The following is a 24,075-nucleotide window of genomic DNA, read 5'->3' as shown; positions in this document are numbered from 1 at the left end:
GTCTAATTGGCATCATGCATGAAGGCTGCTGAAGCATTGGGAACGACCAGATCTTCCGCACCAGTAATGATCTTATTGCCATAGTTACAGTTGTCTGACTCTCCTGCTCCCTGCAAGCTGACAAATCACATTAAGAATATTTGCAAAACCTTGAAAGTCTCACCTAGGATGCAAGTAGTTGAACAGCTGCTTTAAAACCCACTTCTGCCTATAGTCATGCCCAATCCTGCTTCAGCTGTGGGGGAAGTCCTCATTGTCTGTAAAAGCAAAACATCTGCTTGCTCTCTAATCGCAGGCACTGCAGCCCAGGGACTCCTTGAGCTTTGTGGATGCTGAGCAGGCTGGGCCCTACGAAGGGCTATGAGGTAAAGTAGAAGTTTCTTATGTGCCTCTTTTACTAGGGAAGGGAATGAGTATAATTCTTGAAAACCCGTTCAGATCAGGAGCCTGGGTTAGGACAGGGGGGCTGAGAGTGAGTTGGTGTTGACTTGTCCTGAAAAGGCTGATATGTCTCTTCTTTCCATGAGGTGAGAGTGTTGATTCCAGCCACCCATGAACGCTGAGCTATCTTTCATTTCCCATCAGGAAGCTGTGCTCTACCTGAACAGGGCAGGTGTACAAAACCACAGGCTGTGAGTAAGAGCCAGAGCAAAGGCACTTATCACTCTTGACTAAAGAGCCTGAACTCTTGTTCTGTGAATTAAAGAATAGAAGGCTCCAAGGAACATGGTTACTAACCCACTATGGCACTTTTAATGTCAAATTGTATTCCAACCCTTACAATTTGTATCCTTTTTTTCCCTCTGCATCTTTCTCTTAGCAAGCAATAGTAGCTTCTTTTTCCATTTTCAGCCCCTTTTGTCTCAAACTGAGTGGTAAACAGGGTAGCCTGACTTAGTCAGGTGCCTCACAGGTATTAAGATGACTTCTCCTTTCCAAAGCACTTTGTCTCAACTTCCTGGCTTGTAAGGATCTGTGTGGTGATTTGGGTAGTTTCAGCATACTCTGTAATCCACTGTCTGTCTTTTTCCATGGAAAATGCAAGGATGTCATTGTCAGGCATGCACAGAAACTAGACTGCCAGGCATACTTGCATGTATCTTCTCCTTATTTTGTAAGCTGACTTGATAAATTAAGAATGGTTCTCGTACAAACAGACTTCCAAGGCATCACTTAGTACAATTAATGGGATGGGCAAAGGGTCTTTTTATCAATCACATTGTCTTTGTGCTCATCTGCCATCTTCTTTTGCAGACACATTTAAGGTGAGTCTGAAATGCGTTCAAGGTTTCAGGAGAAGCATCCATTTGAATCTTTTAATTGAGGTCAGGAGAGCAGAAGCAGCAAGCAAACTTGAAAATCTGGAAAGGGGGAAAAAAATGTCTGTGGGTCTGAGACAATCCTTGTTGCAAAGAGGCACGCGTTTGGTGAGAGGCAGGGCATGTCTTTTTCTGACAGTTTGCTGTGACTTTTGTGGATGGTGTCAGTGAGCCTCTCCCTCCCAGGCACAGAGTTTCCCCTCTGGACCATTCCTATGCAGGGCTCTGAGACCACAGTAGCCTGCAGAGGGGAAATTTTCAGTATCTCATGGGAAATGTAGTCCACTCAGAAGCCCTCACCTCAGAGAGAGGCTCTGGCACAGAAATACCCATGGGGAGCCACAATGATATTTCCAATTAAGTGTCAGTGGCACTTGACAATTTTCAGTGTTCAACTTTCCATTAAAAAAAAGAAGAAGAAACTGTTTTCTGTGAAAAATGCTTTTCTACATTTTTTTTCCAAGCCTTTGCCTACATCTTTTGCACAATTAAACCTTATTATCCAGCAGTATGGAAGGGATGAACTCTGCATCTGTCAACATGCTCCACACTAACTGCATTAGCCTCTTCTCCTTGGCCATATGGATTAAAGTTTTGAACAGTCACCTGTAGCCAATTACATAATGGCCATTAATAACATCTAAAACTACATGTGCCTTGACAAAGGAGAGAAGCACTCTCCTTTAGGTGATTGAACAGAAGCATTATTTCTGTGTCATCTTGGCAAAGTTACTATTTTCCCATGAAACCACGGGTTGGGGTTTTTTTTGCTTGTTGGGTGAATTGACGAAGATTGCATCAGGCATGAGTTAGAAGGCATTGGACCAACAAAATACAAGGACTCGTACTGTATTATGCCTTTCACAAGTTGTTTGAACAATGGGTCAATTCTCAGTTATTAATAGTTTGCAATGAGAAATCAGGCTCTGGTCTTTGATATGTTTTTTAAGTTGAACCCTACTGACTCAACTGTGCATGCAGAGTGATGTCTGCAATCGCATCCTCAAATTTTAAGTTCTAACCAAACTGCAGGAAATAAAACCTCCATGCCGATTAAATTATAGAATACTTTATTTTACTTAATCTTGCCCAGCAAGCTAAAATAAACATGCATCCTTAGATGTACCAGTAATTCATGTAACATGATAATTACTCAGTGTGCAATCATTACATTTCCAATAGCACTCATTACCCCAACAGCTCTCAAGCGTTTCTGCAGCAGCACTCGGCTTGTAGTTGCAATGACACCATTTTGCAAGTTTCTGAAGGCATTTTTTTGCTCTGACTAGCATTGATTACATTTCATTTGCCTTTTTGCCCCTGCTATTGTTTATTCGCAAGAGTTTATCAATTAGCTCAGTCACGATCCCAACAAAAACTACTGTTTCACTCACTAAAAATCAATAGGGAAACTCAATAACTCTTTCTAAAACTCAATAAAGAAGCAGCAAATAAAGAGTTCACAGCAGATATGTGCACAGGGCTTTGGTTGAATAGTTTATCTGATGAAAAAATCATGGTTTTTGTTGACTTTAACTACCTACCAAATGCAGCCTGAACCTGCAAAAAATTTGTTCCTGCCTTGCCCTTTTGCTTTTGTTTCAAAATACTGAAATAAAGGTGGTGTTTTCCAAGAGAAAGTATTTTGATAGTTTAGAAGACATATCTTGAGATAAAGGTTATGGAAATGGGAAAGTACCGCCATTTTTGAAGGTTAAAATTATGCTAAAACCAAGCCAAAATACTGTGTGCATGGACAGGAAGGAAGAACAGGTGATGTTATGCTGCTCAGCTCAGACCAAAGCAACCACTCTTTGCTTCCACTTCCAAGTGACTTTGTAATTGTCCTTTTGACCTCCATCCATTCCTCATGTTTAAAATAGGAGTCCATCTGGAGTATAATTTTGGGGACTTGGGCTAAAGCTCATTTGTTCTTTTCATGATGAGGCTAATGTAGTGACCTTCATAGCAGAAAGCAATAAGAAATTATTTTGTATTGTAGTTTGGGATGACAAATTCAAGAGGAATTTATCTGATGATGACCTAACAAATTCTAATGCAGAAGCAGGAGGTGTTTTCAGCAGAGTTACAGCAGGATCAGTTTTCAAATGCCCTTTAGATATGGGCAATAATTCTTGCTCTTTTATACTACTGTGGCAGCTAGAGGCTTCCAGCCAAGCCAGGATCTGGTATACTGTGTGATGCTGTATTGTTTTTGCACACAGTGCAAGACATTCTTGTCCCAGAAGATGTGCTAAAATAAGTAGATAAGACAAAAAAAAAACTGAGAGAAAGGAAATACTTTTATTTTTGCTTGTTCAACTGATGAAGATAGCAGAGAAGAGATACTCTCTGATTACCCGTGAAGCTGCAAGCACAGCCCCAAGGCAAACACTAGTACCTTCATTTCCAGTAGGATACTTTAAATTTGTATTATCCTTCATCTGCACAAGAACCAGAACACAGCAGCTGGGAACACATTGTGCTTCTCATATTTTGAAATGGTCCAGAGCAAGCAGCCGCTTTTGCATAGCAAAACTGCTTAAGGCTTGTCAGCAGTTAACATCATGTTTAGAAGGCAAAACATATATTCTTAAAATCTGCTTCACTCTGATCAGATTAGAAAATAGTGTCAAGGAAATTAAAGGAAAATAAAGAAGGATGAAACTGCTCTCAGAATAATGTAAAAATAATTATCATTGTGCCAGCCGTTAGCATGTTGTCCCTGCTGAGTGCCAGAGGAGGAACATCTATTTTCAAAGTGCTTTTTGGGCCTCATCCTACATCATGCTCAGGTTGCTCAGTTCCCATGCAGTGTTGATAGAAACTAGAAGCACCCAGCACCTCAACAGCTGCCCTGAGCATCTTCCAGGATCAGCCCACCATGGACAAGAGCAGCTCGTGCACTGGCAGTGAGAGCAACACAAAGGAGTTGAAAATACAACGAAGGAAAATAAAATGTGTTGGAAAATTCCATAATTAAAGATGATGGCTTTTAATTGTGATTTATTAACATGGTTGCTGCCATGTTTCCAATGATTGTCTGCCATTTTGGAAAAGTGTCTCCTTGGATGTGCTGACACATTCATGTCTGTTTACAGTGAGAGATCTCCACAGAACAGTTCAGCAGCTGGGAGACTGGTGATATACAGGAAAGTGAGTGCATCTCTTGGAGAAAAGCCCTCTGAACTTTGGTGAGGAGGTTATCATGAAGTGACTTTGAAACCTTATCCTCCTGCTCACAATAAGTTACTCCTAGGAAGGGGAATTGAAAATAAAACTCTGATTTTAATGAAATGATGGAATGAAATGAATAATGAAATTTAGGAATGTTTACATTTGCCTTCATGGCCTTTGGTTTATAAACTCTTGCAGCAGCAAATGGAGAGGCCAGAAGTAGTACTAGGACCTAGCACAGCTACAGTTTCTCATGGCAGCGGAAAAAAAATAGTGAATTCCATTAAGCTGTTGGTTTTTATTCTGCCTTGCTGCTATTTAGCAAAGGTAAATGCATTGTGAAGATCAGGGGCACAGCAGTCATATGCTCTGGCCTGTGACACGAGCATATATCGAATGGTTCTGAAGTCTTCCCTTTCTTGGCTAAATAGACGATGGCAGCAGGAGAGCTCATGCCTCACCCTCCTGCTCTAAGTGTTCTTAGCCCTTTCTAAGTACAGCCAAGGGGAAGACTTTCTTAATCAACCTCTTTGGTGATCTGACTGAAGGTCTTTAGCAAGGTTTATTATTTTCTTCATCTTTGGCCTGAGTTGGTGAGATGGGTAATTAATTATAGTTTATCCATTTCTCAGGATGATTAAAGCAGCTCTGCTGTGTAGCTTGACCTTCAGGTAACCGGAGAATTCTTTTCACTTAACTCTACCCTACCACTGCAGGAAATTTGTGCAGTCTCTTGCACCTAATATTTTCCTCATCACTGTTCTGAATGTTTTGTATTCTTTTAGTATGATTTTTTTTTTTTAAATCCAGAAAATACATAGAATCATTCTCATTAGGATTAGAAGAAATTCTGAGGCCCATAAGAATATTCATATTGAATGTTGTAGGCATTCTTGTAGGTTTATCAGCTTTTCTACAGATCTACATCCCTTTTATTCAAACTAGTATATAAAACTTCCCTGCCTCTTAGTAATTTATTCTCTCTTTCTTTACTGAAGCTGAAGATAAATCTTTTGTGATCCTACTCTCAGATGTTTTATTGAAAATCACACTTTCGCTTACCAAGGATCCTGAGAGAACCAGTTTAAATGCCTACCAGAGCGGTGGAGGATACTGAGGTTTTTGTACTGCGAGTCCAGACTGATGCTGGAAAGGGTATTCCTGCAGTCTTGCTTGTGCTGAAACAGTAAAATAAACTAAGGATATCTTTCAAATCTTCTTTGTCTTTACCATTACTTGACTTGAAAAGTCACTCCATTTCTTTTTCTTTCCTAATTATCTCTTTCAATTTGTCTAACTAGATAGTTCCGGCAGATACTCCTGTTTCTGTCTTGGGAAGGACTTTTGGTGTTGGATTGTAAACTGTAGTGGTACAGAACTGGCAGCATGATGGAGGACAGGAAATCTGAGACTTGCCACCTTCCTTCCTGGTGTGCTTTTGAAAAGTGCCTGCTATTTACTCAACGGTGACTTTTCTCACAGCACCATTGTCTGTTAGTTCACCACATGTCAAAGGAAAACCTTCTAATTTAAAATACAATAGTGCCTTGTGTCAATACTGTAATTGTGTATTCATATTCATAGATCACTTCAGAAAACTCCTGTACTTTCCAGAGTAGAGAAGTTGTGAGCAAAGATTCCGTAAGTCTTGAGATTGCCCTAAAATCCTGAGACTCCATGGTGTGTGAATGTGTATTTCTCTTAGGTATTTATTTAGGGTTTATATTTTTCAAGCTTTCCCCTGTCAGCTGAAAAGCAAGTCACTTATGAATAAAAGAAAAGCTGAGAATTTCCTTCACGTTAGAGGGCTTCAGGAGCCACAACTTGAGCATGAAATGTCACTGGATCTGTAATGAAATCATAAGAACTGGCAGGACTGCTAACATACTCTCCCTTGCCTACTTCTTTAAAAAAAAAAAAAAAAACTTTAAAATTGGGCTATTGTTCCTATAAAAATTGTAATTAAATATTACTATCCTTTAATACATACCTCCACGTGTAATTCTTTTGCATTAAACATATGATTAACAGCAGATAGAGCTGCTTGATGATGATAAATAGCTGAGGATATCGTGTATATCAGATGAGTCCATTTCTTTTTTTGTGTAGATGTTTTTTAGCTGCAGTTACACATCTGCAATAAAGCTGTAGTAAATACTTTGAGGAAACTTTTGCATTATTCCTTCCAAAAAAGATTTTTCTCTACAGCCCAAACTTTTGTAATTTAAAACCAAACATATGCATTGTCCGCACATTTCAAGAGGCAGCTGGAGTAAAACCTTCTGGATGAGATTTTAATGAATGGCTCTGTTCTCTCACTGAATCAGTGCAGGGAGTAAATTTTTAATGACTCATTAACAAAGTTAATAGTTTTGAAAATCATTACAGTGTGGTTCCATTATTTTGTTTCTTTTTGCAGTGCAACTAATGCTCCATGCATCATAGTAATGTTTTTCTTTTGGTGCTTCCAACAAAAGTTGTTCTGACTCAGAGCTTCCTCTAGGAAATGTGTTATGAAAATGGCAATTTAGAAATACTCTGAGATGCTCAAAAGTTGGATTTAGGATCACAATAGACCTACTTGAGGGCGAGACACCACAGCCTATATGGGCCCCTTTAGAAAGAGATACATACCTAATATGATTTTCAAAAGTATTTGAGTAGCCTAACATCTTGATTTAAGTATGAATGAGAGGCCAAATTTCTGTAGGCACTCTACATGACCCTGTAAGCCGCCTAGATTTTTTTTCCTTCCTTCACTGTTTGAAATGTTTCACATATGATTGTGGTCCTAGGTCTGCATTCATACGCCCACTGACCAGCAGCCGTTGCCTGGCATAATAACGAATTTATACTCAATACTGTGTATTCCCTTCTATCTACAGGCAGCACTTTCCTTTGGCTATATTTTATGTACAGACATATCTTTTATAGGAGCCTTTTACTACAGCTGTCACCCTGAAAATCAGTCTGTTGCATTTAGTTCAGATCAACTACATTGAGTGGATAAAAAAATACCTAAAATTATTTTCTGTAATTTATCTCTTAGTCAAATGTCTGTATAGTCCATTGCCCACTGAGTGAAGAGAATTTATAACAAATGTTAGCTAACAAGCTTCTTCCTTGCTAACTAGAGCATTAAATTCATTGACAAACGTTGTCATGAGTTGGTTTGTGAGCAAATAAATGGAGTTCAGAAGTAAGGAGAAGAAATATGAGGCCACAGAAAGGGGCCTGAAGAAATTTGAAAGCTTAATGCTTGTCAGCATTAGAGAAGACCTTTATCTTGACAAAACCATACAGGACAATGTTTTATAAAGTGATTAATGGAGGAGGTAGTATGGTCCCCCAAACCATAGTGAAAAGTATATAGGTGTTCAGGATACCAAAAGGGGTGAATTTAAAACTAAAACTGTAATTCCCATTGATTTGAGAGCAATTCATGGCACTAAATGAGATAAACACAGCTGATCTTATTTTTTATGGAGATTGCCTCCCATATAGCTCATGGCCAGACTACCCAAGTTGTCTGAAGGTATCAGGAGATGATATTTACAGCTTGGGCCTAAATGTAAAATAAGCATAAGCTTAAGCAACTTCCCCTCTTGCCTATCCAGCCCCAGCCAAGCATTTTGTAATTTTGACTCTTACAAGACCTTTGGAGTTAAGGAACCTCTTAGCCTGCAGCACGTTTCTACTGAGGCCTTGAGGTGCTGGTATGGGGGCATTATATTTATGAAAGACACTAAATTTTAAGACACCTTTTCTCTGTTTTACATGTTTCCTGCTCATCTTCATATGCACCTGTGTCATGATGTGGACTGTGACCCAGAAGATCTTCATGGGTTATATTTCCTTAGTCTGCAGGCAGTAGACCCTGCAGTTGTCTCAGTCTTGCTGTTGTGCAGGGACTAAAGCCTGCTGTCATAAGAGTGAACTGAGTTACTAGCAGAAATTCAGAGCTTTAAGGACAGAACTACAGGGAATCAGGGTTTTATGAACCACCATGATTCCTACCTGCTCAAGAACTGCTTGCAGATCCCGCCATTTCAGTCATAAATGGGAAGTTACCCGTGTGTCACTTATCCAATCTCACTCCTGCTCCTCATGGTCCCCAAGTTTGCTTCCCTTTGACAGGGACACTGATTTCCTTATCAATCTCATGGTGGTGGTGCCTAAAATTCAGGGCTGGCACTGCCTGTGCCAGGAGCTGGCATGACTGAACAGGTCTTCAGGTAGTTTGGTTTCAAAGGAACAAATTTATATTTTACATTGGAACTGTCCACTAGAAAGAGGTCCATGGAAAAAGAGTAACCAACTTGAGGGGTTAGACCTTGCTAAGCAGCACAGACAGGGAAGAAAGGGATCCCATATTTTTGGGCACCATCCTGCAACCCTAAAGCCTGGTTGTTTCTGCAGGTGCTCTGTAGTTTCTTAACAGGTTATTGCTGTATTAATGTAGTTGCTGATACAGGTTGTAGTCAATCTATGCGAGCTATCATAAAATTTGGATTTAGGTGCATGCATGTTTAGGTCAGTGCAGAGTGAGAGAAAGTAGCATTTGGAAGGGGGGCTGCTTCATATGTGCTGCCTTTTACTGGATATTTAATTCAAGGGGAAATTCAGTGCTTTGTTCTCACAAGAAATCAGTGAACTGTGCTGTAATTAGAAGTTCTGTGTAGAGTTCTGGTTTCACCACCAGAAATGGAGGTGCTGAAAAATAAAATGAACTCATATTATCATCAGCTCATTCAGCACTGCAGTATTTTTAAAGCTACTTATTGATAATATATAGATTCTAACTGGTAATTCCCACTTTTAATTATCTTATATTTATTTACAGCAAATGGTCCCCTCTTTCTTTACTGTAAATAAATTTGTGTGAGCATGTGTTTAATGGCCTCTTTCATATTTTCCTTTTAACCAACACTGGAATTTATTCTGCTTGAGCTAAGCACCTCCATATTTTGTGGCAGTTTACTTTCCTCTCATTCTTCTGAAAATATCACAGACAAGATAAATGGATTGGCACCAATTTGGTGCTTGGGTGATTAATGTCAAAGCTATTTCTAAACCATTAGTTTGTTATTCATGGCATTTTATCTTTGTTTAGAAAATAAATGCACTAAGTGCAGATGCTAACTATAGATTAAGAAAACTTAATTTATTTTGAAATGTAATAAACTTTGGAGAGGGGATTGCCTCCAGTGGTAATGTCCTCACCCATAAGTGTTCAGTGTTAAATATTTTTATTTTAAATCCACTTTTACTCATTAGTTTGAGCCGATTGCCTGTCTAAATAACAATACACTTCAGAAACATTGATTTATGTTTTGTTTAAAAAAAAACCAATCACCACTACTCAAAAAGCATTGTTTTTCCTGCACATCCCCAGCAACTGAGGGGACTGAATAATTTGACACTCAAATTCCAGTATCAGATTTTGTACATGTCACTTCTGAGTGAAGATATTTCATCCCCAGAAAAAACTGAAGGCAGTCCTTTAGTGCTTTTTTCACTGATTTAAGTTAAATATGTGATTTTATGCCTGTATGCAGCCTGGGTAAAGGTTTGGATCTGGGTCCCACAGGGCCTTCAGTTTTACCAGCTGCAATTTCTACTGAAAGAAGCCAGTTTCTACTGAATTTCTGCTGAATTCCCAGCCAGTTCATGCTGAACAAATTTCAATCCTGACTGTGTAGCTGATCAGTGGATGTCACAATGGTCAGCTAAGAGTGTCACACATTGCAAAACGTCTGGGAGGGAATGATTCTGAGTGATACAAACTATAATACAGACACACAGTCACTATTTGCAGTATGTCACCTGAACCTGCAGAGCAATAAAGCAGGGAAATGGAACTATGAGCTACCGTGGGGAGGGAGAAGTGGTCAACAGTGTGATATTAATGAGATTCATGGTATGGATTTCCATTTGCAGCCACAGCACTGCTGATAGAGAAGTAGTAACAACTGCGATGTATCTCAAGGAGGTTAGATCTTGTGTGCTGTCTATTTAAAAGCAAATTTTGCACCCCAAATCAGTTTTTGGTAGCTACAAAGTTATCCAACAGCCCAAAGAGATCCTAGTCCTTGATTAGCTGGGAAATTGAACTTGGAGAGATGTCCATGGCAAACCAATGCTATGGTTTGGAATAGCACACTGTATTTTGACTTCTACCCTTAAATATTAGTTTTTTCCTTCCATATTGTGTCTAAAAATACTTTAATATTTTACTCCAAGGGATTAAAATGGCCTGATTCTTGGAAGTGTTGTCCTAGCAGCAGCCAGGGAGATTGGAGAAGATTGCCAAGTAACTTGAAGACCTATAATTAGCACTGTCAAGTACATTTTCCCAAGAATAGGCCTCTTTAAAAGCCTTGATTTCCAGGAATCCCTATGGAGATCAACTTGCGTGTCCCATGCACTTTTGCAAATTAGGCTGCTTATGTTGTCAGCGAGGTATCCTTGTGCAAATTTGAAATGTTGATAGATGTATATCAGGTTTCTGCCGGGCTTATGCCCAGTGACTCCTGTGGAGTTTGGCCATTCAGAGAATGCACTGACTGCAAGAAATATTTCAGTGTGTCCCACAGTCTGCCTGCATGTGGCATCCCATGTCACAGTAACTGAGGAGATAATTCTTCAATTGAATAGAAAACAGTTTTGCAAAATGAGAGCGAGAGAGAAAGAAAACTGAACACAGGAAGATAGAAAACATCATGACAGTATTAATAGAGTAATCTGGTCCTCAATTTCTGTTTGAAGGGTATGTAAAGTTCTTTTCTTTTGATTTGTATCAGATGGATCAGCACTTCTTCCAGGAATAAAGTCATCATCTTTTTGTTCCTTCAGCTTTCTTTCCTTTCCTGCCTAGGACACATAATCAATAGCTATAAATTTCTTCATTTTTAGTGGTCCAATGTGATTTTTTTACAAAATACTTTTAACTAAGTCTTAATAGGCAAAACACCTTTTTTCTATTGATCACCTGAAGGCATGTTGATCTTCACTCCTGCTCAGCACTTGGAGTGAAACCTTCATCTGATAAGAAAAGAAAGAGGAATCAGTGACCAAGATGTACCTTTATCTTATACCTCTACACAGGAACCTCTTTATTCATGGGTAGGAAATGCTACAAATACATTTTTGCTACCTTTTTTGATATTAAATTTTAGGGTTTTCATTTAGAAACTGGTAACCAAAACATATTTACCTTGCTATATGTGTTCCTGCTTTGGTAGAAGTCATACAATTACAGTAGAATAGTTTGGGACCTCCCTGCAGTGGACACAGACATCTGTCACTATATCAGGTTGCATAAATCCCCATCCAACTGGAATTTGAACATTTCCCATGACGGGATGTCTACAATTTCTCTGGGCAACCTATTTCAGTGTCCCTCCCCCTTCAGTGTGAAAAATGTCTTCTTTATATGCAATCAAACTTTACCCTCTTTCAGATATGGAGTTTTGAATCTTTGTATTTGCATTGCAAACTTGAACACATTTAATTAAAATAAGAACAAAAGCCTATAAGCATTTCCAGTTACTTGGATGCCATTAATCTTTGGATTAATTTTCTTCGAGCAGCTATAATTTCCATGTGATGCTATCGAATAGCTGTTGTCTGGGCAGTTGCTCCTAAGTAAGGATCTGCTGCAGGAGTGTGGTAGATGTGAGCTGGATCACAGATGATTGTTTGACTTGTGTCGTGCTTGGCATACTGGGGAGAGCAAATCAAGAAGAGCACGCGTTTGTTACATGGTGGAATATAAAAGGGGAAAATAAGAAATGAGAGAGCATGAATATGTGCATGTCTGCAGGTGTACTTGTGTTCACAGACCTCTAATTCTCGAACTATTCATTCTTTGTGGTCAGGATATGGGTATTCAGGAGGTGTAGGAAACATCATTCATGTTCCAGCTGTGAGATAGCCCGAGTTCACTGCACCTCAGCAGAGCACTTGACCTATCTACTTTTAAACTGGGCTGCTTTTTCCTGTCATCCCTCTGATTGCACTGTTCCACTTTGAATGCATCATTAAAAATTCCTTGGAAGAGAGAGAGAGCCTGTTTCTCTCTGGCATTTCAGGTCATTCCTAATTCATGCCATAGGAACATTTGGGGAAGCATTTGCCTGAGAAGGGACTGCAAGCACATGTGAATTTTCTAGTTACTCTATTGGTTAACTAGTTTTCTTTGCTGTTCCGTGTTCCACCAATATTTGAAGTTTCCATTGGATTCAGTTTCTGCTCAGGGATTTTCCTCAGAGTAAAAGAAGCAGAAAGTACTGCGGGGTTGTAGCACTTCTGGTTGATATTTTCTTCTTGGAGGGGCAGGACTTCGATGTGATTTACTCGGAGAAGGCAGGATTGTGAAAGTATGCCTAAGGGCTGACTATCAGACTGGAATGAATGAGAGCATATATGCATTAGCTGTGTGAAACACTGCAGTCCTGAAGTATATGCTTGTGAGTTTGTACCAGATACACAGCATGCTTTCTTGGATAAGGAATTACTGAGGTTTTGTACAGGGAGCTCTTATGTGTATTGATAGCTGGCTCTGGAGCTGTACTGTGAGCTCCTGGCTTGCACTCTGCAAGAAATTCCACATACTGCTTTATCCTGCACTGGAGCTGTGATGCTGCTGAGGCTATAAATGCAAACATAAATGAAAAGCAGGGTGGAGCCGTTCTGTGCTGTAATTTGCTGGTCTTTTTGCTGCAAGGGCTGATCACAGGTCCTCTTGAGGGTAACCCTTTCATCTTTCCACTCTATATCTCCAAAGGCAGTTCTCACCAGTGATAGCCCTTCTCTTGTGGAAAATGAATTGACTGTTGCCAATCCCACTGCATGGGCTCTGCAGGTGGCATTTCCTGGCAGTATCTTCTGGGATCTTTGGAGAGGTCAGGTGCCACAAAGGAATGCATTCCAATAGTAAAAGTAAAGACCAAATTATCAAAGGCAGCCATTTGCTTTATTTTCTTTTTTTTTCCATAATGCTTAACTGCAAATACAGACTGTGCTACCTAGGTTTGGGTCTGGAGTTTGGGCTCATTTATACATCTGTGTGTATGTGCCTCATAAAGGGGTCAGGTCAGTTCATCTTGAGTAGACATGGTTTGATTCCAGCTCACATTCCAACAACCTTCAAAACAAACTGTGAAGTTCTAGGCCAAGAAATAAAGAGGTGGACTTGAACAGTTTTAATTTCTAATTTGATCTTTTTAGTGCATGTGGATGTACAACATCATTTGTATCATTCTATCTGTGGGCTGATCAGAGAAGTGATAAATCCCTTACTTTCATTTGTGGAGCACAGGATTTCAGGATGCAACACCAGACTTTGACAACTTCTGGGAGAGAAGGTGGGTCTCCGCAGCAGCTGGGAATCAAGCTGTAATTTTCATTTCCCCATCCTGGGCCATCAGCCCAAGAGGAGAAGGGAACTGCTGCAGGCAAAGGCTGCAGGGCCACGTGTTTGCTGAATTAAAAAGGACTGGAGGAGAGATCAGCTGGGACAAAATGACCCTGCTTTATACCTCCACACACTTTTTGAGGGGATTGAGTAATGCTTTTTGTGCGACTGAGGCCTCTGTACAGTCTTGCTCCAAGTTTTCAACTTTGATGTAGTGTATTTGCACTGGATCCTGATAAACTTGTTTAGAGCCATATTGTAAGAAATGTGGTTTGGCTGAAATTCCAGTACTGTACCAGACCATAGCTGATCACAAGACACTTCTGCAAAGCAAAAAAGATATGGAACCTTTTTAGGAATACGTGGGTTTTGACACTGATCGTGCCGTACTCAAACCTCTCCTGATGGGAGAGAGTTTTTAAAGTCCTTGCTGGGAGTTCCAGAGACAAACGGGACTCTCAGTCTTTGTTGCTTCTTGATAGTTGTTTATTAAGTCTTATCAGAGAAACAGTCACTGGTGTGATCCAGACATAGCACAAAGCAGAGAATACAGGAGAAAGCCCAATTATCAAGATTTACACAGCCCTTTAAAGATAAATTAACCAATGGTTACTAAAAACGTACATTATTTTTACTTTTCTGCCAATTATTCAGTAACACAGTCAGGAACTGCAGAATTCTTTGTCCAATCATCCCAAACTCCTTTTACTGCAGAATATGGAGTAGTAGAAGAAGAAGAAGAAGGTTTGGAGAACAACAACAATCCTCCATTTTGATGGGTTTTGCTTTTATCTATTTACTACATTGACAAACCGAAAAACCTCTAAATTTTTCACCCTGTGACAATCTTACATAGTAGTCTATCACCTAGCTTATACCAGTGTAGTTTCTAGTTCTTTTTTAATAGTAGGCAGTTTTTTCCACGGGCAGAGGTCAAAAGCTGTGTTGTTCAGGAGGGTGAAACCCCTCAAAACAGGCAGAGAAATATTCTCTGCTCTCTGGGTTCCTACAGTTTTGATCAAGAAGAGGCTGAAATATACATTTAACAGCATTTCATTTCTCAGTTTACAAAGATCTTTGTGAATGGCTTTCAAACAGGCAAAAAAATCAAAGCAAAAGGGAGGTTTACAGGAGATGTATGATTCCAGAAGTAATTATAGAGAGTGTTACTAAGACAGAGCACCTAAAACAATGCAACTTAATTATCCCATGATAGATGTATAACAAATCCTCTCAAGATTAATTAAGGTCAACAAACACATTGAAATGTCTCACAGAGGGTAAAAAATAGGAAGGTTCTTTAGTCATTAATCCAATTTTAAACCTGAAAGATCTTATAGAAATAAATTCAATAAGAGAGGAAGACAGAAAGTAGAGGGATGATTTACCCATATAGCACAAAATTTGCAACTTAGAGTTTGAAGGTTTTGTTTTGGAGTCACTTTGATGACAGAATGAACCATTTCTACGCTTAACTTTACAAGAAATGAAAATGCAGGTTTTATTAACATCTTTTAAAAGGCACCATTTTTGTGGGTAAAAATATAGCGTAAAAAAGTCGGGAAACAGTGATCAATGTTAGTAACCATGTTTGTCTGCTGTCGTGACTGCCCTTTGCTGTCCTGCAGCCTGTCCATGGTAGTGCCTCGAGCTGTAGTATCCCCTCTCTCCTATCTCTTCTCCATAAAACATTCCTGGAGATGTGGAAGCTCCTTTCTCACATTCAGGTCAGGGCTGTATATTGGCAAAGAGCTGGTGTCTCAGAAGGGGCAGCTGCTGGGATTGTCGAGTCAAGTTCCCAGCATCATGGGATTCAGAGTCATCCTGGACAAGTGTGTGGCAGTCAGCCCCCTCTACATCTTGGGGCTTTTTTGCCCTGTGGATCGACAGTCATGCTGTTTGCCATTTCCTGCATGCAGGGTGTATACCCAATAATGCCCTCTGTAGGTGCCAAAGCTCTTCACTTGGTTGCTTGGCTATAAATATTAACAGAGCAGAATACTTGATTTGGTGACCTAAGATGGGCATTAACTCAACAGGCTCTCTGCTGATGGCATTAGAATATGAACTCCTTTAAAAACTTGACCTTTTAATCACTTACAATTTTGCAGGTTAAATAATAACCTTTTGATGAGTAGAAGAGACTTGGGATGGTCTAGGTTTTACAATTCCAAGTGGTGTCTTCAGTGGCAGCTTTTCATTCAGCTTGGCAGATCCTCATCTGTCCTAGCTGACAATTAAATTCTTTTGGCAATGAGAGAACATTTGCTTGTGAGTTAAAGTGGACAGAAGCTCTGCGGGAAAAAGCAGTCTTGAAAACATCTGTGAGATATTGGATTTATCAATGTAATGTCACTCAATAGTTGCAAAACCCTCACCTAAGTTGATGAGTTGGAAAAGGAATTACAAGGCTGTAAAAAAGCATTTTGATGGGCTGCATTGTGCTTAATGATGTTATATTTTGAATTTGGGAAGGTCACAATCTGATACAGACTTTTAGTGACACTTAAAAGGATTGGTGCTACTAAATCCACATCAACACACCTCAGTGGCGTCTGGTCCCATTAAAAAATGCTGTAGCTCTCAAAATTCAAACAAGCAGAGCAATTCCCAGGAACGATCTGAGGATCTCATGACAACTATTTACACTTTGAACTAAAAGAGACACCATCTTCAAAAGGTGTTTTTCACCATTTACCAGCTTCCATTGTTCAGGTAAGAGCTGCAAAACCAGAGGCTCTTACAGTCACCACCAGTTTGCTTACCCATGAACACAGCAGTGGAGCCCTTTTTGCAGCAGCAGCAGACTTCATATTTTATATATACAAATAAGAAACATGTCAAAACAAGGGTTTTCCACTGGAATAGTGCAGTTTAAGAAAGCAGAAACTTCGTGGGCACACAGACAATTTGATGCCTTTTTCAATCAGAGGGATTGGAAGCAAATAGCTTGTTCGTGTCATTTAAGTAACGCCGAATTGCTTCTCTCAGTTAAAACATTTAATTTTCATGCTGTTTCATTTAATTCTGCTGATACTTTTGTACTGTAACATTCACTTTATGCTAAAATGTTCTCTGTTTTCTTTTATATTGCTTTAATGTTCATTTAAGCCATCCTCTTCTCTTTTCAAAAAAAAAGACTCCTCTGTATGAAAACGCAGTCTTTAGGTATTTCACAAGTTTTGCAAGAATTTTTAACTATTTTCAAGGTTCACAAGAAACATCAACTCTCGTGCTACTTTGCAATACAAAAGCATTTCAAAATGACATAAGATCCCACTGAACAGAAATATTTTCTTCATGGTTCTAGTCGATAAATTGCTTTTGGACTGTTACAAGTACTGACAGGATGTATTATTACTTCTACTGGGTGGTATTCTTTCATTATGTCTTCAGTCTGAGTTCTGTCTAGAATGTGTTTAAGTACTCATTATATTGATCTTGTATCACAGGCTCATTTTTTAAAAAAAAAAGAAGTATGCATTATTATTCAGTTTTTCAGTGATTGTGACCACACTGTATATAAAGGAGGGGGTCAATGTCTTTCCAAAGAGGCATTTTATGCAATTCCTATTCAGGTTATCCTAGCATAGCTCTCTGCTGTTTGGTTTTTGTGGTTTGTCCATTGTTGTTTTGTTTGGGGTTTTCTTCTCTGGGTGGCATGTTATTATTTCTAATCACACACCAAACAGTTATTCCCATTAGTCAGCCATGTGGGCTTTCTAGTTTTGTTTGTGAGGGGGTTGGAAAGGTTACCCACATTCCTTGGAAATGGCTGGCTTTTGTCATTCATCTACGTGATTCCTTAGGATAGCTGGGGTAGAGATGGTGAACGGGGTGTTTCAAAGCAGCTTTAGGCAGCACAGCCAACATCCTGAGTTAACATCCAGGGTTTCTGGCTGTTTGGATGTGTGCATACTTTGGAGTGTTCTGCAGCCTACAGTCAGCTCAAAGCCACGGACCTTCATCTGCAGATGGTGTTCGCCCCAGCCCTGGGGACGTGACTGTGGATTTCAGTTTGCTTCTGCTGCAAACCTCTTGCCTTTGCAAACCACACTTTTGTCTTAGATAAACCTAATCAAATGTCTTTAATTTCTCAGTGAGGCATGTGATTTACATGCTGGCCAGTGCTAGTCACTCTTTTGTGCTCTCTCAGATCAAAGGTAATCAGGAAAGGACTGAGGCAGAGTGGAGATGCTGTGCTTTACATGAAACAGCTGAGCAGAACCAACTCTAGCGGGTAGATGTCCACTAAATCTGGGCTGGTACATTGGCCAAGGCTTAGAGCTATAAAAATAACTTTCTTTTGGACTGGTCACACACATTTTGATGGTGAGAACTGTGTATTAGCAGTTTCAGAATAGCTTGATTTTAGAATTGCATTTTGAAGTTTAGTCTTCATGCAGTAATTGCGACTGAAGATTTCTGGAGTGATTTTGATTTGTGGTGAGCAAGAACACAGCCTTCCCTCTCCCCCATGCTGCCCCAGTGGTTGATGAGAAGAAAACCTACATAAGGTGTACTCCAAGTGTACTTTCTACACTTACTTTTACAGTCCTTATAATACATGTATATATTTTGGATTTTTGTTAACGGGAATTAACAAGAAAGGATGAATCTGCTCTCCTCCATGGTTCCCAGAATGGGAAGAAATGTTGCAGATTTGTTTTCTCTCAAACTAACTCAGAGCAGTGCAACCAACCAGGCTTTTAGTGAAATGTGTAGCTAAATGTCCAAGCTTCTTTAGGTAACCCTTCCCCTGTATTCCTGCCGTGAATCACATCCCTAAGCCTCCTGCTTGTAATGGTAGGACAAAGAAGAGGGAAGAAGAGTGGCTGCGAATTTAACTGTTATCCCTGCTTCACAGAGTATTTACAATACTTCTCTCTGCTGTCAAAAAACAAGTACCAGAGATGATATGCTCCCCAGTTACTGGGAAATTGTTTTCCTATTTATTTTATGCCCTGAGTGCTCTTAGGACTCAGTATCAGTACTCTGCAATAAAGAGGAAGGCTGAAGAAAGATACAGTATTTTGCTTGACTTCTCTCCTGTGCTAACAAAGGAGGCAAACCAGAGGGCATAGCTCATATAAAATCCACAGAACACCATGTTTCTTTTTCCTGAGGTTCTGCATAGGAGCAAACTGAGTGTAAAGAAAACCCCACAAACTGAAATGTTAAAATAAGCATTTCTAATGGTGGTGTTACGGCATCACTTGCTGTCGCAATGACACTCCATCAGCAGGTCTGAAAAAGGTGAAGGATTCCTTGGCCATGTTGGTCCAGATCTTCCATGGCACATTTTCCACTGCAGATGGTCATGTCAGAGCTGGAGGCAGTCAGGACAAAGGAAAAAAAACAAGTGCTAGCCCCGCCCCTCCCCACCCCACGCCCCCAAATTATAGTTTCCAAGGCTACAAAACTGAGAAATGAAACCAAAGGCATGACTGTCATTTGGTGTCACAGAAAATGTTTTGCTAAGTGTTCCGGTAAAGATGATACAGTAATGGTGTCATATTGTACATTTATATGTCACAATGCTTTTTACAGTAGCTATAGACTTTCAGATGCACTCCTTGATAATCCGGCAATTTTATCATCAGGGAGTGATAACCTCTCAGATATGAAAGCTGATGTCAGCGTCTTCTGCCACTTTGAACTGCGTGAGCTGATGTCTTGAAAATTAATGAGAATACTACATGTGAAATCAAAATCAATCTACTGTGGATTCTTTCCTCTCTCCACCTTTCCAGGAGAGCTGGCAGGGGGAGGAGGTCGGTGAGAGACATGCATTATCAAATCTGAAGCATGGCGGAGTATAAAGGCTGTAATCTCATCTCAGGATTCTTATGGCTTTAATAAACTCTTCATGCTTCATTCTTGCAGTTTACTGCATCATAGGGACCCCTCTGTAAAATTGCAGCCATAAATTTTCCCTTCTCCTGGACAGATTTTACTCCCTTGCTTTGGTATATATGTCATCCTACTTTCAACAGAGTCGAGACATGACAAAACTGATTAAATATTTGTATTACCTTTTCAAAATATACAGAGAAAAGTAATTTCTTAGATGAAGGGAAAGAAGGCAAAAACATTGTTGAGTATAGTTCATGGGGACTTCTTGGTGCTTACGAACAGACAGAAAAAAGTAGAATTCAGCTTCTGTGACCTCTTGGGATGAAAATTCCTTGTCGCTTGATCTGAGATTGGCAAAATATCTCTATTACCATTGGCATTTGGCAAAAGGTATTAGTCAATCATCCAAAAAAGCATTATTGTCCTGCCATCTGCTCCCACATCTGCTCAAGCCTTGATGGCCCCCAAGAAACTGCCTGCCATTAGCAGTGATCCCTAAAAATAAAGTCCTTTTTACTATGAGTAAGTGAGCTAAGTAGACCATGCTCTCCCTGAAGATGCCTTTAGAGGCTATGAATGCACATTAGTTATGTTTGGGGCTGACAGCTGTAAATTGGAGTAAGTGTTTGTTGGCCGCTGCTGGAGGAATATGTGGGGTGGAGCCTCTTTCATCTGTGCTCTTCCTCTCCAAGGCCCAGGCATAGCCTCAGCTCACCCTGCTGCTGCCAAAGCTTCCTCCTGTGCTACATGTACAGCTCACTGGGGACAGCTGATGTGGCACAAGGCTGGCAGCAGCAATTGCCACTGAACTGAGCACAGGCAGGTGTGACACTTTTGTGTCCCTGCTGCTGTCACCTGTTCCCGGGAGGTGAGCACTGAGGGCTGAGGTTTCCTCAACAGTAGTGCTAGAGCAGAGATGGTTTCCATGTTCTGAAACAACAGGATATCTGAGCCTCCCATTTTCCAGCAGGAAAGGCATCCCCAGAGCTGCCAAGGGAGGGAAATTGCAGAGTGTAGTTGGAGTCAATACAGCTGGCAAGTGCCCGTGACAGCAGTTTGGTGCACACAAGTGAGTGAGCATCAAATCACCAGTTCTGAACTGGAAGAAGGCATCTCTGGGCACTCTGTGCATGCATTTAGATTGTAATCTGCACTACATGGAAACAGCTAGGAGTAAAGTTTTATGTGTTTGGTCTTCATTGCGTGGTGTTTTCAGAGTTGAAATGGGGTGACAGTGTGACACTAGTAAAATATTTGCTTTGTGTTTTGACAACGAGGAAACAAATTAATCAGAACCTTTTTTTGGAAGGGGTTGAGATGATTAGAGACATGTCTTTTTACATGGACAATGACCTCAAGAACTTCATCTCCATTTTCCTAAAATTCTCCAGTAATCTGCAGAAAAGGTACCATGCATCACAAAAGTTTTTCATTATGAAAATCTGCTTAGTACTAAAACTTAAAAGTTAAGAGCACTGCCCTTACATTTCTTTTGTTTCAGGGACTTGTGTTCAAATTAATTATGACAAATACATAGAAGGTTCTTTTACTGATAATGAAAAATAAATTTAAATAACCCTGGTGCCTTGATATAAATGTCACGAGGTTTGAAAATCCAAGTCTACTGTACCAAAACTCAAAGGTCTTCAAATTAAGAGCCAATTTTAAATTTGCAGTTATCATGCTGGTTTCAGCAGGGAGCAAATCTAAAAGAATTCAGTGCATGAATTGAAAAAGCAGCGAAGATTTATGTGTCTGCATCACCATTGCCAAAAGAATATTTTTCTTCTTTGTTTTTAATGGCTCATATAAAGTCTGAAGATTCCAAAGGAAAGGAAGAAAAGATACTAAGCCTTAAATATGAAGACAAGCATACAAAATAAACATTCCAAAGTTGAGGAGGCAGGTAAGATGGATAGGAAGGAAGATGGATAGACAATAAGTAGAGTTTCTTCTGGCCTTATTTCCTCTTGTCCTACAAATCTGATCACCCATTCTGATCATCCGCATCCATGCTGGGACCCATTGTGGCAGTGCTTCTGCAGGTTCCTCTCCAGGTCTAGTTGCATCTGTAATTTGTAAAGGAAGACCAGTGATTAAGCCCTTCTGTTTTAGCCAAGTGCAGCCCTCAGGCAGCTCAACAGTTATATATACTCACATGTATATTCACAATATTCCTAGGACCTCTTTCCTTCCATATAGAAAAGTTATGAGTTCTTTTTTGTTTTTTTTTTTTTTTTTTTATTTGTTTGGGGTTTTTTTTTTTATTTCCCTAGCTCATTATTTTCTTGCCATTAGCCTGTGGAAGGCTTTGATGCCTGCAATATTCCATGATTCCCTTGCTCAGCTCTTAACATGCATAGCCACATGAAACACTTTTGCAGCGTGGTGCACCTCTGGTCAGCGTGGTGCACTGCTGCTCTTTGCAACCCAGAGTGCTGAGGATGGAACATGAAGCCCTCCTACATTGTGTGTGCGAGCTGTATGTGTATGATGAAAAGACCTTGAGGACCTTTATAGTGTCTCACTGATGTTTTGCTTAACAGGTTGTAACAACAAAAAAAAAAAGGTGATTGAAATATGGAACACCAGATTCTCATTCTCAGGGGATAGGGAAAAAAAATAAAATTAGGATTTCCAAAGTACTTGTGGGATTTAGGAAGACTTTTGGTTTTTTAGGAATTCAGTAGGAATTCATAGAGCTGTACAGAAAATTATTATCCAAAAGATATTTTAGTGGAAAATATGATTCCTGTTGAATTGTTAAAGGCATTTTATTTCCAATGGCAAAGCTGAAAAGTCCATTTCAGGTCGCTTTCAGTACTTTAGGGATCAATGGATCTATGAATATGAAGTTAGGGTGTATATTCTTCTGGTAATTTTTATTTCCAGCCCTTTCCACCTCCTCTGGACAGAGCCTCTGAAGTACTGGTATTTCCAACATGCACTGTGCTAAAATACTTGCAACTGAGCTGTACCTCACAGCCTGACACCAAAATAGATGTAGTGCTTTAGGAAAGATGTAGTTCATAGCAGGATTTTGAGCCACAAGCGCGGCAAAGAACTACAACTTCCAGAAGCCACCTTGGGAATCTCAAATGAGGAAGCAGCCACTGTAGCATTGCTCTGTCAGCTTTAGACAGACAAGGACTACACTGATAAACCTTCACATCTCATTGCAAGGTCTATTTGCTCAAGGCTTTCCTTGAAGGAGAGAGGTTATGTGCTGAACTGATTTGACAATAAAAGCATCAATGTCAGTTCTGCAATCCTTTATGAACTCATAATGTTTTAAACTGAAATACATTTGTTCAGAGCCTGCCATGAGTGTATATATATCCATCAGAGAGGAAAATAAAGTATCATGCTCTTTCTGATCCACCAGCAGCTGTACAGAAACTGCTGCTCTGTGTCAAATGTGCTACTTAACTGGGTGGAGCAGGGGCAACAAAAGTTTTCACATCCTTCTTCCACTGTCCTGCTGTGTTGATTGCTGCTTTTCCAAGGTATTGAGTTCAGAGCCAAAAGTTGCCTGAGCATTGGAAATTTTCAAGGATATCCAGGACAGCTCACCACCCAGGTCCCACACCGAACCCTACATATTTCAGGATCAAGATAGGAGTCTACTCAGTCAAATAAGATGCTGTTTCTTGAAGGTTTATTCAGTCCCTGTAGTTGTACATGCAGGAGCAGAGCAAGATTCCAGAACAAGTCACTGCAGGATCCAAGGGAAAGATGAATGGATATCTGCTAAGCAAGAGGGTGTCCAGGAGAACATATTAGCCCATTTACTCCCTAGTACTCTGATCAGACCTGTTTTAGCAAGATTTGTGATCTGTGATGTGTCCTAGAATATCAGAGGATTCAGTCAGTCTAAAGCAATTCTTGTTCATAGGAAACATTACACTGTCTTTGGTTTTGAGCTGGACATCTCAAGAGCCAAAGGCAGGCTGCAGACTTGGTAGCGGTGTTTGGATTGTCTCCTGTCATTGTCATGCCTTGTCTCTGTCATTTGGCATTTGCTAGTTTTCTGTCCATTGTGCTTGCTCAGCTATTTCATCTGTTCTCATAACAAAGCAACAAGAAACAGGTTAAGCTACGTATTAATGTTTCAGTGCAACACTGCAATTTGATAACAATAAACAGAAGCTTTTATGAGGCTGTAAATGTCCCTTCCATTTATAAATATTGTACTATAACTGCAGGCTCTAGGGTTATCAGGCAGTCAAACCTTTCATCAAAGCCAAATAGTTCCTAAAGTACCACTCTTAAAAATCTTTTGCAGGCATTAATGTTTCATTAGTT

General features: G+C 39.9%; 1 long non-coding RNA gene across 1 annotated transcript in view; it reads left to right on the top strand.

The window, feature by feature from the left end:
- Positions 1–255: 255 nt before the first annotated feature.
- The window catches only part of LOC121674976, a 65,678-nt gene continuing 41,858 nt past the window's right edge, over positions 256–24,075 (top strand). Inside the window, exon 1 of the long non-coding RNA XR_006019913.1 lies at positions 256–365. This is a non-coding gene — a long non-coding RNA (uncharacterized LOC121674976). The remainder of the gene's footprint in view (positions 366–24,075) is intronic.

Source organism: Corvus kubaryi, unplaced genomic scaffold (genome assembly GCF_017639235.1).
Source record: "Corvus kubaryi isolate FWS band 111438036 unplaced genomic scaffold, C.kubaryi_AGA036_p1.0 71, whole genome shotgun sequence".
Lineage (NCBI taxonomy): Eukaryota > Metazoa > Chordata > Aves > Passeriformes > Corvidae > Corvus > Corvus kubaryi.
The sequence above is the reverse complement of the archived record's forward strand: the minus strand, read 5'-3'. Positions and strand labels throughout refer to the sequence as shown.